The sequence below is a fragment of the Mirounga angustirostris genome, unplaced genomic scaffold (assembly GCF_029215605.1).
Source record: "Mirounga angustirostris isolate CCGP_5_RB_7025 unplaced genomic scaffold, mMirAng1.0.hap1 SCAF_8, whole genome shotgun sequence".
Classification (NCBI taxonomy): domain Eukaryota; kingdom Metazoa; phylum Chordata; class Mammalia; order Carnivora; family Phocidae; genus Mirounga; species Mirounga angustirostris.
The window spans coordinates 27,984,502-28,002,481 of NW_026991716.1; the positions used below are offsets into that span (position 1 = coordinate 27,984,502).

General features: G+C 40.0%; 1 protein-coding gene across 13 annotated transcripts in view; it reads right to left on the reverse strand.

Annotated features, from left to right (window-relative positions):
* The window catches only part of GNL1 (G protein nucleolar 1 (putative)), a 73,506-nt gene that overhangs the window by 14,441 nt on the left and 41,085 nt on the right, over nucleotides 1-17,980 (reverse strand). The gene's annotated exons all lie outside the window — the stretch shown is intronic.

Genomic DNA, 17,980 nt, shown 5'->3' on the forward strand with positions numbered 1-17,980 from the left:
AAAAGATACTAGCTGGGCTTGAAAAAAGCATAGAAGACACTAGAGAATCCCATACTGTAGAAATAAAAGAACTAAAATCTAGTCAGGCCGAAATTAAAAATGCTATTACAGAGATGCAGTCTCAAGTGGAGACTATAAAAAAAAAGAGGATGAATGAAACAGAAGAGCAAATCAGTGATATAGAAGATAAAATGATGAAAAATAAGAAAGCTGAAAAGAGAGAAAGGAAACTATTAGATCACAAAGGGAGATTTAGAGAACTCAGCAATTCCATAAAGCAAAATAATATCCGTATAATGGGGTCCCAGATGAGGAGTGGAAGGAAGGGGCAGCTGATACTCATATCAGACAAACTAGGTTTTAAACCAAAGACTGTAAGAAGAGATGAAGAAGGACACTATCATAATAAAGGGGTCTATCCAACAAAAAGATCTAACAATTGTAAATATTTATGCCCCTAACTGGGGGCACCCAAATATATAAACCAATTAATAACAAACTTAAAGAAACACATTGATACTAATACAGTAACAGCAGGGGACTTTAACACCCCACTCACAGCAATGGACAGATCATCTAAGCAGATGAACAAGGAAACAATGGCTTTGAATGACACACTGGACCAGATGGACTTCAAAGATACATTCAGAGTATTTTTTTTCCCTAAAGATTTTATTTATTTGTATGACAGAGAGAGAGATAGCGAGAGCAGGAACACAAGCAGGGGGAGTGTCAGAGGCAGAAGCAGACTTCCGGGTGAGCAGGGAGCCCAATGCAGGGTTCAATCCCAGGACCCTGGGATCACAACCTGAGCCAAAGGCAGACACTTAATGACTGAGCCACCCAGGTGCCCCATTCAGAGTATTTCATCCTAAAGCAACAGAATACACATTCTTCTAAGATTATCGCAACTAATGAATCATTGAACATTATATCAAAAACTAGTGATGTACTATAAGTTGGCAAATTGAATTTAAATTAAAAAGATTGGGCGCCTGGGTGGCTCAGTTGGTTAAGCGACTGCCTTCGGCTCAGGTCATGATCCCGGAGTCCCGCGATCGAGTCCCACATCAGGCTCCCTGCTCAGCGGAGAGTCTGCTTCTCCCTCTAACCCTACCCCCTCTTGCGCTCTCTCTCTCACTCTCTCTCTCAAATAAATAAAATCTTTAAAAAATAATAAAATAAAATAAAATAATAAATTAAAAAGATTATACCATGCATATTTTCAGACCACAATGCTTTAAAACTTGAACTCAATCACAAGAAAAAATTTGGAAGGACCACAAATACATGGATGATAAACAGCATCCTTCTAAAAAATAAATGGGTCAGTAGGATTTAAGATGGCGGAGGAGTAGGGGATCCTAATTTTGTCTGGTCCCTAGAATTCAGCTATATAGTTATCATATCATTCTGAACACCCATGAAATCAATTGGAGATCTGAGAAAAGAATTACTTCAATTCTACAAACAGAAAAAGAAACCACTTTTTGCAAGGTAGGGAGTGCAAAGAAGTGAATCCAGGGCGATATACTGGGAGATAAACCAGGGAGAGGAGGGAGTTTAAGGTGTCTACCGGAAAGTATTATAAGCAGCGGAGTGCAAAATCGTAAGTTTTAGAAGTCTGCTACACTTGGAGGCGTCCCTGGCTTAAAGTTGTTCAGGTGGAGAAGCGGGGTGGATTCCAAGTGGGACAACGTGGTGGCAGGATACCAGGTGTCAGAAAAAGCCGGGGGTGCCTAAGTGCGGCACAGTTTCCAAGCATTGGAGCAGGGAAGCTGGCTAAAACAGCGAGTCTATATGCCAGCTTCCTGCTCCATGTTGCCATAAACCGTGAACTGCTGCGAAATTACGCAACCACTCTCCAAACAGGGGCCTTGCAAAAGGCAGTAACCTGGCAAGACCCCCCTCCCTCACCCGGGAGGAATGGCATGAGTCCACACCACAGGAGTCCATAAAGTTAGGAGACTGGAAATTCAGTCATGTGCCTGAGATAAAAACGCTCAGTCACAGGCTGGGTGAACACAGGACAGAAACCAGGGAGACCAGAGTGATTGACTGCTTTTCTGTGAGGGCTCACTGAAGAGTGGGGGCACAAACTTTCAGCTCTGGGGCTAGAGATGGGGGCACTGCCATTTTTCAAACCCCCAAGTGGTGCTGAAAGCCTTCAGGGAGCAAAACAGTGCCATATAGTGCAATCCAGAGCTGTTTACACTGAGCCCGGGCCCCTGGCAAGGGGGGCAAAATTTCACCAGGGCAAGGACACAGGCCCCTCCCCTAGAAGACCAGCAGGAACAACTGGCTAACACCAAATTTATAGATCATAGAGAACAGCAAAACTTCAGCTCTTGGTAAAAACAGTATATAGCATTTGTGGGGTTTTTTATTACTCTGTAGTCTCTCAGTTTGTTTTTTTTTCCAGCTATTTTCTTAACTTGTCAATTCTTTTTTTTAATTCTTTTTGTATTTTTATTTATATATATATGTTACATATGTTTCTTATTTTTGGTTTCCTTTCATTTTATTTTTAGTGTATATATAAGTTTTTCTTTCTTTCTTCTTTTGGGATCTAGATTCTTTTAACAAACAGACCAAAATACACCCAAGATCTAGTTTATTGTTCTGTTCCATTTTACTTCTTGTTTGATTTTTTTCTTATTTTGTTTTCTTTCTGTTTTCTTCTAGTTCATTTAGTTTGTATTTTTCTGGTATTGTTGTTGCTATTTTTGTATTTTTTTCTCTCTTTCATCTATTATTTGCTGGACATAATGAGACAGAGTAATTCACCCCAAAAGAAAGAACAGGAGGTAGTACTCACTGCCAGGGATTTTATCAATATGGATATAAGTAAAATGTCAGAATTAGTTTTCAAAACAACAGTTATAAAGATACTAGCTAGGTTTAAAAAAGCATAGAAAACACTAGAGAATCCCCTACTGGAGAAATAAAAGAAATAAAATCTAATCAGGCTGAAATTAAAAATGCTATTACTGAGACACAGTAAAAAATGGAGGCCCTAACAGCTAGGATAGATGGGGCAGAAGAGACAGTTCTAGGAGACAAAATGATGGAGATTAAGGAAGCTGAGAAAAAGAGAAAACAACTACTGGCTCATGAAGGAAGGATTCAAGAAATCAGCAATACCATAAAACAAAATAATATTAGCCTAATAGATGTCTCAGAAGAAAAGGAGAGGGACAAGAGGTTTATATAAATAGATTATGGCTGAGAAATTCTCTAATCTGGGGTAGGAAATAGGTAATCAAGTCTAGGAGGCACAGAGAACCCCCCTCAAAATCAATAAAAATAGGTCAACACCTTCACATATTACAGTGAAGCTTGCAAATTTCAGAGAAAATCCTGATAGCAGCTCGGGACTAGAGGTCCTTAACCTACAAGGGTAGAAATATTAGACCGACAGGAGACCATTCACAGAGACCTGGCAGGCCAGAAAGGACTGCCATGATATACTCACTGTGCTAAATGGGGAAAATGCAGCCAAGAATACTTTATCAGGCAAGGCTGTCATTCGGAACAGAAGGAGAGATAGTTTCCAGGACAAACAAAAACTAAAGGAATTCATGAACACTAAAACAGCCCTGCAAGAAATATTAAAGGGGATTTCTTGAATGGAGAAAGAGCCCAAAAGTAACAAGGACCAGAAAAGAACAGAGACAATCTACAGTAACAGTGACTTTACAAGTAATAAAATGGCACTAAATTGATAGCTTTCAATAATTACTCTGAATGTAAATGGACTAAATGCTCTAATCAAAAGACACAGGGTATCAGATTGGATAAAAAACAAGACCCATCAATATCCTGTCTACAAGAGACTCATTTCAGACCCAAAGACACCTCTAGATTGAATGTGAGGTAGCGGAGAACCATTTATCATGCTAATGGACATCAAATGTAAGCAGGGGTAGCAATCCTTGTATTGGACAAATTAGACTTTAAAACAAAGAGTATAATAAGAGATGAAGGGGGACACAATATCATAATAAAAGGATCTATCCAACAAAAAGATCTAATAATTATAAATATTTATGCCCCTAACTTGGGGCACCCAAATATAAACCAATTAATAACAAACTTAAAGAAACACATTGATACTAATACAGTAATAGCAGGGGACTTTAACACCCCATTCACAGCAATGGACAGATCATCTAAGCAGAAGATCAACAAGGAAATAAGGGTTTTGAATGACACTGGATCAGATGGGACTTCAAAGATATATTCAGAGTATTTCATCCTAAAGCAACAGAATACACATTCTTCTCAAGTGCACGTGGAACTTTCTTCAGAAGAGATCACATACTGGGTCACAAATCTGGCCTCAACCAGTATCAAAAGATTGAGTTTATACGATGCATATTTTCAGACCACCTGCTTTAAAAACCTGAACTCAATCACAAAAGAAATTCTGGAAGAAACACAAATACATGGAGGTTAAAGAGCATCCTACTAAAGAAGGAATGGGTCAACCAGGAAATTAAAGAAGAATTTAAAAACAAATGGAGGGTGCCTGGGTGGCTCAGTTGGTAAAGCAACTGCCTTCGGCTTGGGTCATGATCCCGGAATCCTGGGATTGAGTCCCGTATTGGGCTGCCTGCTCAGCGGGGAGTCTGCTTCTCCCTCTGACCGTATTCCCTCTTGTGCTCTCTCTCTCTCAAATAAATAAATAAAATAAAATCTTTAAAAAATAAAAATAAAATAAAAAACATATGGAAAATAAATGAAAATGAAAACACAACATTTCAAAACCTGTGGGATGCAGCAAAGGCAGTCCTAAGAGGAAAGTATATAGCAATACAAGCCTTTCTCAAGAAACAAGAAGTCTCAAATACAAAACATAATCTTACACCTAGCTGGAGAAAGAACAGCAAATAAAGCCTAATCCCAGCAAGAGAAGAAAAATAAAGATTAGAGCAGAAATCAATGATATAGAAATCAAAAGAACTGTAGAAGAGATCAATGAAACTAGGACCTGGTTCTCTGAAAGAATGAATAAGATCAATAAATCCTTAGCCAGACATCAAAAAGAAAAGAGAAAGGACCCAAATAAATAAAATCTTAAATGAAAGAGAGGAAATCACAACCAACATGGAAGAAATACAATTATAAGAACATATTATGAGCAATTATTTGCCAACAAATTAGGCAATCTGGAAGAAATGGATAAATTCCTAGAAACATATAAACTACCAAAACTGAAACAGGAAGGAAAAGAAAACCTGAACAGACCCATAACCACCAAAGAAATTGAAGCAGCAATCAAAAATCTCCCAACAAACAAGAGTCCAGGGCAAGATGACCTCCCAGGGGAATTCTACCAAACATTTAAATAAGAATATCTATTCTTCTGAAGCTGTTCCAAAAAACAGATATGGAAGGAAAACGTCCAAACTCATTCGATGAAGCCAGTATTACCTGGATCCCAAAACCAGACAAAGACCCTATCAAAAAGGAGAATTAGAGACCACTACCCCTGATGAACATGAATGCAAAAATTCTCACCAAGATACTAACCAGTAGGATCCAACAGTACATTAAAAGGATTATTCGCCACAACCCAGTGGGATTTATTCCTGGCCTGCAACAGTGGTTCAACATCCACAAATCAATTAATGTGATACACCACATTAATAAAAAGAACAAGAACTACATGATCATCTCAACAGATGCAGAAAAAGCATTCGACAAAATACAGTATCCATTCTTGATTAAAACTCTCTCTAGTGTAGGGATAACGGGAACATACCTCAATACCATAAAAGCCATATCTGAAAAACCCAAAGCAAATATCATCCTCAATGGGGAAAAACTGACAGCTTTTCCTATAAGGTGAGGAACATGACAGGGATACCCACTCTCATCACTGTTGTTCAACATAGTACTAAAAGTCCTATCCTCGGCAATCAGACAACAAAAAGAAAGTCATCCAAATAGGCAAAGAAGTCAAACTTTTCACTCTTCGCAGATAACATAATACTCTACTAAAAACCCAAAGACTCCACCCAAAAATTGCTAGAACTCATATGGGAATTCAACAGCATGGCAGGATATAAAATCAATGCACAGAAATCAGTTGCATTTCTATACACTAAGAATGAGATAGAAAAAAAGAGAAATCAAGGAATCAATCCCATTTACAATTGTACCAAAAACCATAAGATAACAGGTAATCAACATAACCAAAGAGATAAAGGATCTGTACTCCTGAAAACTACAGAACACTTATGAAAGAAATTGAGGAAGACACAAAGAAGTGGAAAAACATTCCATTCACATGGATTGGAAGAACAAATATTGTTAAAATGTCTATGCTACCTATAGCAATCTATACATTCAACGCAATCCCTATCAAAATACCATCAACACTATTAAAAGAGCTGGAACAAACATTCCTAAAATTTGTACGGAACCAGAAAAGACCCCAAGTAGCCAAAGGAATGTTGAAAAAGAAACCCAAAGCTGGTGGCATCACAATTCCAGGCTTCCAGCTGTATTAGAAGGCTATAATCATCAAGACAGTATGGTACTGGCACAAAAACAGACACATAGATCAATGGAACACAACAGCGAACCCAGAAATGGACCCTCAATTCTATGGTCGACTAATCTTTGGCAAAGCAGGATAAAGAATATCCAATGGGAGGGCGCCTGGGTGGCTCAGTCGTTAAGCGTCTGCCTTCAGCTCAGGTCATGATCCCAGGGTCCTGGGATCGAGTCCCACATTGGGCTCCCTGCTCGGCAGGAAGCCTGCTTCTCGCTCTCCCACTCCCCCTGCTTGTGTTCCTGCTCTCGCTATCTCTCTCTCTGTCAAATAAATAAATAAATCTTAAAAACAAAACAAAAAAAAAAGAATATCCAATGGGAAAAAGACAGTCTCTTCAGTAAATAGTGTTGGGAAATTTTCATGCAGAAGAATGGAACTGGACCACTTTCTTACATCATACACAAAAATAAACTCAAAATGGATAAAAGACCTAAATGTGAAACAGGAATCCATCAAAATCCTAGAGAACACAGGCAGCAACCTCTGATGTTGGCTGCAGCAACTTCTTGCTAGACACGTCTACAAAGGCAAGGGAAATAGAAGCAAAAATGAACTCGTGGGACCTCATCAAGATAAAAAGCTTCTGCAGAGCAAAGGAAATAGTCAACAAAACTAAAAGACAACCTAAAGATTGGGAGAAGTATTTGCAAATGTCTCATCAGATAAATGGCTAGTATCCAAAATCTATATAGAACTTCTCAAACTCAACATCCAAAAAACAAATAATCCAGTCAAGAACTGCACAGAAGACATGAACAGACTTTTCTCCAAAGACATCCAAATGGCCAAGAGACACATGAAAAATGCTCCACATCACTTGGCATCAGGGAAATACAAATCAAAACCACAATGAGATACCACCTTATACCAGTCAGAATGGTGAAAATGAACAACTTAGGAAACAAGAAATGTTGGTGAGGATGTGGAGAAAGAGGAACCCTCTTACAGTGTTGGTGGGAATGTAAACTGTTACAGCCACTCTGGAAAACAGTATGGAGGTTCGTCAAGATGTTAAAAATAGACCTACCCTAGGACCCAGCAATTGCACTACTAGATATTTATCCAAAGGATACAAACATAGTGATTCGAAGGGACACCTGCACCCCAATGTTTACAGCAGCAATGTCCACAATAGCCAAAATATGGAAACAGCCCAGATGTCCATCACTGGATGAACGGATAAAGAAGTCACTTACACACACACACACACACACACACACACACACACAGAGGAATATTACTCAGCCATCAAAAAGAAGGAAATTTTGTGGGCGCCTGGGTGGCTCAGTTAGTTAAGCGACTACCTTTGGCTCAGGTCATGATCCTGGAGTTCCTCGATCAAGTCCCGCATCAGGCTCCCCACTCAGCGGTGAGTCTGCTTCTCCCTCTGACCCTCCCCCCTCTCGTGCTCTCTCTCATTCTCTCTCTCAAATAAATAAAAATCTTTTTTTTTTAAGATTTTATTTATTTATTTGAGACAGAGAGAATGAGATAGAGAGAGAATGAGAGGGAGGAGGGTCAGAGGGAGAAGCAGACTCCCTGCCGAGCAGGGAGCCCGATGCGGGACTCAATCCAGGGACTCCAGGATCATGACCTGAGCCGAAGGCAGTCGCTTAACCAACTGAGCCACCCAGGCGCCCTAAAAATCTTTTTTAAAAAAAGTAAATCTTGCCATTTGCAAGGACATGGATGGAACTAGGGGGTATTCTTTTTTTTTTTTTTTTTTTTTGAGATTTTATTTATTTATTTGAGAGACAGTGCGAGCGAGAGTACAAGCAGGGGGAGAGGGAGAAGCAGACTTCCCACTGAGCAGGGAGTCTAACGCGGGGCTCGATCCCAAGACCCTGGGATCATGACCCAAGCCGAAGGCAGCCCCTTAACTGACTGAGCCACCCAGACGCCCTGGAACTAGAGGGTATTCTAAGCAAAATAAGTCAGTCAGAGAAAGACAAATATCATATGATTTCACAAAATCAGAGAGGGAGACAAACCATAAGAGACTCTTAATCATAGGACACAAACCAAGGGTTGCTGGAGGGGTGGTGGGTGGGGGCATGGGGTAACTGGGTAATGGGCATTGAGGAGGGCTCTTGATATAATGAGCACTGGGTGTTATATACAACTGATGAATCACTAAATTCTACCACTGAAACTAATAACACACCATACGTTAATTAAATTGACTTTAGGAGCGCCTCGGTGGCTCAGTCGTTAAGCGTCTGCTTTTGGCTCAGGTCATGGTCTCAGGGTCCTGAGATAGAGCCTCACATCGGGCTCCCTGCTCGGCGGGAAGCCTGCTCCTCCCTCTCCCACTCCCCTTGCTTGTGTTCCCTCTCTCACTGTCTCTCTCTCAAATAAATAAATAAATAAAATCTTAAAAAGAAAATTTTATTTTAAATTAAAAAAAAAAAAAAGCCCAGGGTGCCTAGGTAGCTCAGTTGATTAAGCATCTGCCTTCAGCTCAGGTCATGATTCCAGGGTCCTGGGATCGAGTCCTGCATCAGACTCCCTGCTTGGTGGGAAGTCTGCTTCTCCCTCTCCCTCTGGTGCTCCCCCTGCTCGTGCTCTCTCTGAATCAGGCTCCCGCTCCATAAGAATCTGCTTCTCCCTCTACCCCTCCCTGCTGTGCACGCACTGGCATGCTCACCCTCTTTCTCACAAAAATAAGTCTTAAAAGAAAAAAGGCCCGATCAGAAAAGCGACCGCTTTCTGGAAGGTAGGACGTGCGGAGAAGTGAATCCGAGGCGATATTCGGGAGGATAGACGGCGGGGGAGGGGCCTCCGTCGGCCGCTTCTGGCAAGTGATAGAACCACGGAGCACAAAATCGGAACTTTTAAAAGTTGGCTCCGCTGAGGGACGTCACTCTGGTGGCTAAGCGGGGGGTGGAACCCTCCAGGACAGTGTGGTCTCAGGACCCTCGGGGCCAGAGAAAGACCGGGGTGCCTGAGTGCGGCAGAGCTCCCAGGTATCGGAGCAGGGAAGCCGGCTGCAGAGGCGGAGCCCAGGTGCGGGCTTTCAGCTCGGGGTGGCCATAAACCGTGATCCGTGGCACAGTCGGACCACTGCTCCTCCAGCAGACACCCAACAAGCGGCAGATCCGGGGAGACTCACCTTCCTCCCCCGGGAGGAGCCGCATGGGAGTGCACCGCAGGGATCTGCTGGGTTTGGAGACTCCACCCGGGGGTCGGGTGCCAGAGATAGAAACGCGCGGTCACAGGCCGGGTGAGCATGGAGTGCGGCCGGAGACCGGGGAGATGGGAGTGACTGACGGCTTTTCTCTGGGGGCGCACTGAGGAGCAGGGCCCGAGTTCTCGGCTCCTTCGAGGCAGAGATTGGGAGGCCGCCATTTTCACTCTCCGACTCCAAAGCTGTACGGAAAGCTCGCAGGGAACAAAAGCACCGGAGAGCAACCCGAGCAGATTACTTAGCCCGGACCAGGCAAGGGCGGGGCACTTCCGCCTCCGGCAAAGATATTTGGGAACCATGGCAAAAGGCCCCTCCTCCAGAAGATCAGCGAGAACAGCCAGCCAAGACCAAGTTTACCCATCAATGAGAACGGCAGAACTCCAGCACTAGGGGAACACTGCACATAGAATTCATGGCTTTTTTACCATGATTCTTTAGTCTTTCAAAGTTAATTTTTTTTTCTTTTTTTTTTCTTTTTTTTGAATTTTTCTTTTTCCCTTTTTCAACCAACATCTTATCAATCTCTTTTCTTAAAAAAACATTTTTATTTTTCATTTTTAGAGTCATATTCTATCCCTTCATAGTAGTTACCCATATTTTTGGCATATATATGTAAGTTGTTCTCTCTTTAAAATTTTGAGATAGTTTCTTCTAACAGATTAAAATATACCCTAAATCTCTAGTATACGGTTTTTTCTACTCCCCTGCCTGATCACATTCTCTCCTTTTTTCTTTTTTTTTTAAATCCTCTTCTTTCTTTTTTCAAACAACTTCTTATCAATTCCTTTTACAAAATTTTTTATAATTTCCATCTTTACAGTCATATTCCATCCCTTCATCATATCAACCCTTATTTTTGTACATATATAAGTTTTTCTTTCTTTAAAATTTTGGGAGGCACTTTCTTCTAAAAGACCAAAATACACCCCAAATCTAGTGTGTGGCACTGATCTATATACCAGGCTGATGATATTTGATCACATTCTGGTTTTTTTTGTTGTTGTTGTTTTGTTTTGTTTGTTTTTATCTTTATCTTTTTCTTTTTTTTCTTTTTCTTTTTTCTCTCTTTCCGTTTCTTTTTCCACTGCTTCAGGTCTTTTCTGATTGGTTTAGAGTATATTTTCTGGGGACGTGGTTACTCTGCTAGCATTTTGTTCTCTCATTAATCTATTCTCTTCTGCACAAAATGACAAGATGGAAAAAATCACCTCAACAAAAAGAACAAGAGGCAGTACCGACTGCCAGGGACCTACTCAATTCAGACATTAGTACGATGTCAGACCTAGAGTTCAGAATCATCACTTTAAAGATACTAGCTGGGCTTGAAAAAAGCATGGAAGTTATTAGAGAAACCCTTTCTAGAGAAATAAAAGAACTAAAATCTAACCAAGTCGAAATCAAAAAGGCTATTAATGAGGTGCAATCAAAAATGGGGCCACTAACTGCTAGGATAAATGAGGCAGAAGAGAGAATCAGTAATATAGAAGACCAAATGATGGAAAATAAAGAAGCTGAGAAAAAGAGAGATAAACAACTACTGGATCATGAGGGCAGAATTCGAGAGATAAGCGATACCATAAGACGAAACAACATTAGAATAATTGGGATACCAGAAGAAGAAGAAAGAGAGAGAGGGGCAGAAGGTATAATGGAGCAAATTCTAGCAGAGAACTTCCCTAATTTGGGGAAAGAAACAGGTATCAAAATCCAGGAAGCACACAGAACTCCTCTCAAAATCAATAAAAATAGGTCAACACCCCGACATCTAATAGTAAACCTTACCAGTCTCATAGACAAAGAGAAAATCCTGAAAGCAGCTCGGGAGAAGAGATATGTAACCTACAATGGTAGAAACATTAGATTGGCAACAGACCTATCCACAGAGACCTGGCAGGCCAGAAAGGACTGGCAGGATATATTCAGAACACTAAATGAGAAAAATATGCAGCCAAGAATACTATATCCAGCTAGGCTGTCATTGAAAATGGAAGGAGAGATAAAAAGCTTCCAGGACAAACAAAAACTAAAGGAATTTGCAAACACAAAACCAGCCCTACAAGAAATCTTGAAAGGGGTCCTCTAAGCAAAGAGAGACCCTAAAAGCAACATAGACCAGAAAGGAACACAGACAATATACAGTAACAGTCACCTTACAGGCAATACAATGGCACTAAATTCCTATCTTTCAATAGTTACGCTGAATGTAAATGGGCTCAATGCCCCAATCAAAAGACACAGGCTATCAGACTGGATTAAAAAACAAGACCCATCGATATGCTGTCTGCAAGAGACTCATTTTAGAACCACAGACACCCCCAGATTGAAAGTGAGAGGGTGGAAAACCATTTACCATGCTAATGGACACCAAAAGAAACCTGGGGTGGCAATCCTTATATCAGACAAATTAGATTTTAAACCAAAGACTGTAATAAGAGATGAGGAAGGACATTATATCCTACTTAAAGGGTCTATCCAACAAGAAGATCTAACAATTGTAAATATCTATGCCCCTAACATGGGAGCAGCCAATTATATAAGGCAATTAATAACAAAAGCAAAGAAATACATCGACAACAATACAGTAATAGTGGGGGACTTTAACACCCCCCTCACTGAAATGGACAGATCGTCTAAGCAAAAGATCAACAAGGAAATAAAGACTTTAAATGACACACTGGACCAAATGGACTTCACAGACATATTCAGAACATTCCATCCCAAAGCAATGGAATGAATACACATTCTTCTCTAGTGCCCATGGAACATTCTCCAGAATAGATCACATCCTAGGTCATAAATCAGGTCTCAACCGGTACCAAAAGATTGGGATCATTCCCTGCCTATTTTCAGACCACAATGCTTTGAAACTAGAACTCAATCACAAGAGGAAAGTTGGAAAGAACTCAAATACATGGAGGCTAAAGAGCATCCTACTGAAGAATGAATGGGTCAGCCAGGAAATTAAAGAAGAATTAAAAAAATACATGGAAACCAATGAAAATGAAAACACAACTATTCAAAATCTTTGGGATGCAGCAAAGGCAGTCCTAAGAGGAAAGTATACAGCAATACAAGCCTTTCTCAAGAAACAAGAAAGGTCTCAAGTACACAACCTAACCCTACACCTAAAGGAGCTGGAGAAAGAACAGCAAATAAAGCCTAAACCCAGCAGAAGAGAAATAATAAAGATCAGAGCAGAAATCAATGAAATAGAAACTAAAAGAACAGTAGAACAGATCAACGAAACTAAGAGCTGGTTCTTTGAAAGAATTAACAAGATTGATAAACCCCTGGCCAGACTTATCAAAAAGAAAAGAGAAATGACCCAAATCAACAAAATCATGAATGAAAGAGATCACAACCAACACCAAAGAAATACAAACAATTATAAGAACATATTATGAACAACTCTGTGCCAGCAAATTAGATAACCTGGAAGAAATGGATGCATTCCTAGAGATGTATCAACTACCAAAACTGAACCAGGAAGAAATAGAAAACCTGAACAGACCTATAACCACTAAGGAAATTGAAGCAGTCATCAAAAATCTCCCAAAAAACAAAAGCCCAGGGCCAGATGGCTTCCCAGAGGAATTCTACCCAATATTTAAAGTAGAATTAATACCCATTCTTCTGAAACTGTTCCAAAAAATAGAAACGGAAGGAAAACTTCCAAGGTCATTTTATGAGGCCAGCATTACCTTGATCCCAAAACCGGACAAAGACCCCATCAAAAAGGAGAATTACAGACCAATATCCCTGATGAACATGGATGCAAAAATTCTCACCAAAATACTAGCCAATAGGATCCAACAGCACATTAAAAGGATTATTCACCACGACCAAGTGGGATTTATCCCTGGGCTGCAAGGTTGGTTCAACATCCACAAATCAATCAATGTGATACAATACATTAACAAAAGAAAGAACAAGAATCATATGATCCTCTCAATAGATGCAGAAAAAGCTTTTGACAAAGTACAGCATCCTTTCTTGATCAAAACTCTTCAGACTATAGGGATAGAGGGTACATACCTCAATATCATAAAAGCCATCTATGAAAAACCTACAGCAAATATCATTCTCAATGGGGAAAAACTGAGAGCTTTCCCCCTAAGGTCAGGAACACGGCAGGGATGTCCACTATCACCACTGCTATTCAACATAGTATTGGAAGTCCTAGCCACAGCAATCAGACAACAAAAAGAAATCAAAGGCATCCAAATTGGCAAAGAAGAAGTCAAACTCTCACTCTTTGCAGATGATATGATACTTTATGTGGAAAACCCCAAAGACTCCACCCCAAAACTGCTAGAACTCATACAGGAATTCAGTAAAGTGGCAGGATATAAAATCAATGCACAGAAGTCAGTGGCATTCCTATACACCAACAACAAGACAGAAGAAAGAGAAATTAAGGAGTCGATCCCATTTACAATTGCACCCAAAACCATAAGATACCTAGGCATAAATCTAACCAAAGAGACAAAGGATCTGTACTCAGAAAACTATAAAATACTCATGAAAGAAATTGAGGAAGACACAAAGAAATGGAAAAACGTTCCATGCTCATGGATTGGAAGAACAAATATTGTGAAGATGTCAATGCTACCTAGAGCAATCTACACATTCAATGCAATCCCCATCAAAATACCATCCACTTTTTTCAAAGAAATGGAACAAATCATCCTAAAATTTGTATGGAACCAGAAAAGACCCCGCATAGCCAGAGGAATGTTGAAAAAGAAAAGCAAACCTGGCGGCATCACAATTCTGGACTTCCAGCTCTATTACAAAGCTGTCATCATCAAGACAGCATGGTACTGGCACAAAAACAGACACATAGATCAATGGAACAGAATAGAGAGCCCAGAAATGGACCCTCAACTCTATCGTCAAATCATCTTTGACAAAGCAGGAAAGAATGTCCAATGGAACAAAGACAGTCTCTTCAACAAATGGTGTTGGGAAAATTGGACAGCCACATGCAGAAGAATGAAACTGGACCATTTCCTTACACCACACACAAAAATAGACTCCAAATGGTTGAAAGACCTCAATGTGAGACAGGAGTCCATCAAAATCCTAAAGGAGAACACAAGCAGCAACCTCTTTGACCTCAGCTGCAGCAACTTCTTCCTAGAAACATCACTAAAGGCAAGGGAAGCAAGGGCAAAAATGAACTATTGGGACTTCATCAAGATAAAAAGCTTTTGCAAAGCAAAGGAAACAGTCAACAAAACCAAAAGACAACCGACAGAATGGGAGAAGATATTTGCAAATGACATATCAGATAAAGGGCTAGTATCCAAAATCTATAAAGAACTCATCAAACTCAACACCCAAAGAACAAAGAATCCAATTAAGAAATGGGCAGAAGACATGAACAGACATTTTTCCAAAGAAGACATCCAAATGGCCAACAGACACATGAAAAAGTGCTCATCGCTTGGCATCAGGGAAATCCAAATCAAAACCTCAATGAGATACCAACTCACACCAGTCAGAATGGCTAAAATTAACAAGTCAGGAAACGACAGATGTTGGCGGGGATGTGGAGAAAGGGGAACCCTCCTACACTGTTGGTGGGAATGCAAGCTGGTGCAGCCACTCTGGAAAACAGTATGGAGGTTCCTCAAAAAGTTGAAAATAGAGCTACCATAGGATCCAGCAATTGCACTACTGGGTATTTACCCCAAAGATACAAATGTAGGGATCCGAAAGGGTACGTGCACCCCGATGTTTATAGCAGCAATGTCCACAATAGCCAAACTGTGGAAAGAGCTAAGATGTCCATCGACAGATGAATGGATAAAGAAGATGTGGTATATATATACAATGGAATATTATGCAGCCATCAAAAGGAATGAGATCTTGCCATTTGCAACGACGTGGATGGAACTGGAGGGTATTATGTTGAGCGAAATAAGTCAAACAGAGAAAGACATGTATCATATGATCTCACTGATATGAGGAATTCTTAATCGCAGGAAACAAACTGAGGGTTGCTGGAATGGGGGGTGGGGTGGGAGGGATGGGGTGACTGGGTGATAGACACTGGGGAGGGTATGTGCTCTGGTAAGCACTGTGAATTGTGCAAGACTGTTGAATCTCAGATCTGTACCTCTGAAACAAATAATGCAGTATATGTTAAGAAAAAAAAAAGAAGAAGGTAGCAGGAGGGGAAGAATGAAGGGGGGGAAATCGGAGGGGTAGACGAACCATGAGAATCGATGGACTCTGAAAAACAAACTGAGGGTTCTAGAGGGGAGGGGGGTGGGAGGATGGGTTAGCCTGGTGGTGGGTATTGAGGAGGGCACATTCTGCATGGAGCACTGAGTGTTATGCACAAACAATGAATCATGGAACACTACATCTAAAACTAATGATGTAATGTAGGGGATTAACATAAGAATAAAAAAAAAAAAGAAAAAAGGCCCAATTTGGCTTTCCACTTATAGAGGGAAAAAAAAGATGTGGTATATATACAGAATGCAATATTACTCTGCCATCAGAAAGAATGAAATCTTGCCATTTGCAACAAAGTGAACTAGAGGGTATTATGCTATGCCAAACAAGTCAATCAGAGAAAGACAAATACCACATGATTTCATTCCTATGTGGAATTTTCTAAACAAACAGATAAACATAGGGGAAGGGAAGGAAAAATAAAATAAGATACAGAGGAAGGCAAACCATAAGAGACTCTTTAACTATAGGGAACAAACTGAGGGTTGCTGCAGGGGAATTAAGCGGGGAATAGGGTAACTGGGTGATGGGCATTAAGGAGGACACTTGATATAATGAGCACTGGGTCTTACATGCAACTGATGAATCACTAAATGCTACTCCTGAAACTAATAATACACTGTATGTTAACTAAGTTGAATTTAAGTATAAATTTTAAAAAATATATTACAATGTATATATATTTTTAATTTTAATTCTCCTTCTTCTCATTACTGTAATGAAATTTTGCATACTCCTGTGGTGGAAATGCCTTGATATAAATAAATCAACATTATAACTCAGCATAATTCCACATCTCCTGAACTACAATCCCTTTCAATTCTGAACAAGGAATACACTTTATTTTAAAGAATGTACTTGTATCCTACTACGTGCATAAATCTCAGCTTACCAAGTTTCACAAGTCATAATAACAAAATGTGAGTTAAGATTTAAGATTTCCTTTATTATTATTTTGTGTATTATTATATAGACAGCTGGAAGTAAGATATCACAGCATTGTGTTCACACTTGTTCCCAATTACTTACTCTCTCTTGAAACATCCTGGGTACTTCATTATTGTTCTATGTCAGGGGTCGGTCTAAGAATGGTTTTTACATTTTTAAATGATTGGGGGTTAAATCAAAAGAAAAATAAATATTTTATGACACATAAAATTCAAATTTCAGCATCCATACAAGAAGTTTTATTGGAACAAAACAATTCTCATTTATTTGGTATTGTCTAACACTGTTTTCACACTACAAATACAGAGGAAAAGTATGAGCCTCAAAGCAGAAAATACAGCTTACCTGGTTCTTTACAGGAAAGGTTTGCCAACCCCTATTCTGTATCATAGTACATGACCTACATAATTTTATATTTTTATCTAAACATTCTCTCACCTTTCCTTCCATATTCAGTATAAAATCTTAATAATCAGTCTCCAGGCAAAAACATTCTTAACAGACCTTTGAAATACACTTCCTCCTCAGAATGGTCACCTACAAACAGGAAGCCAGAATGGAATGCTAGCAACACCTTAAAAGTTACAAATGAACAAATCAAAACCAGAACCAAACCTCACCATCATCACCCACCCTCCAAAGCAAAGCTAAAGTGGATGACCCCCCAGTTAGTGGCTTTCAAACTACCCTATCTTAGAACTGAGGTGTTTTGGGCACCTGGGTGGCTCAGTTGGTTAGGCTTCTGCCTTCCACTGGGGTCATGATCCTGGGGTCCTGGGATCGAGTCCCTCATTGGGCTCCCTGCTCAGCTGGGAGTCTGCTTCTCCCTCTCCCTTTGCCCTGCTCCTGATCTCTCTCTCACACGTGCTCTCTCAAATAAATATATAAAATCTTTAAAAAAAAAAAATTGAGGCGTTTTGTAAACCAAATTTTACCACTGCTAAAATTCCTAACAGTCAAATAACAATGAGAAAAAAAAAAAATAAACGTAATTTTCCCAAGTTTAATCCTCTTCAAATCATTGGCTACCA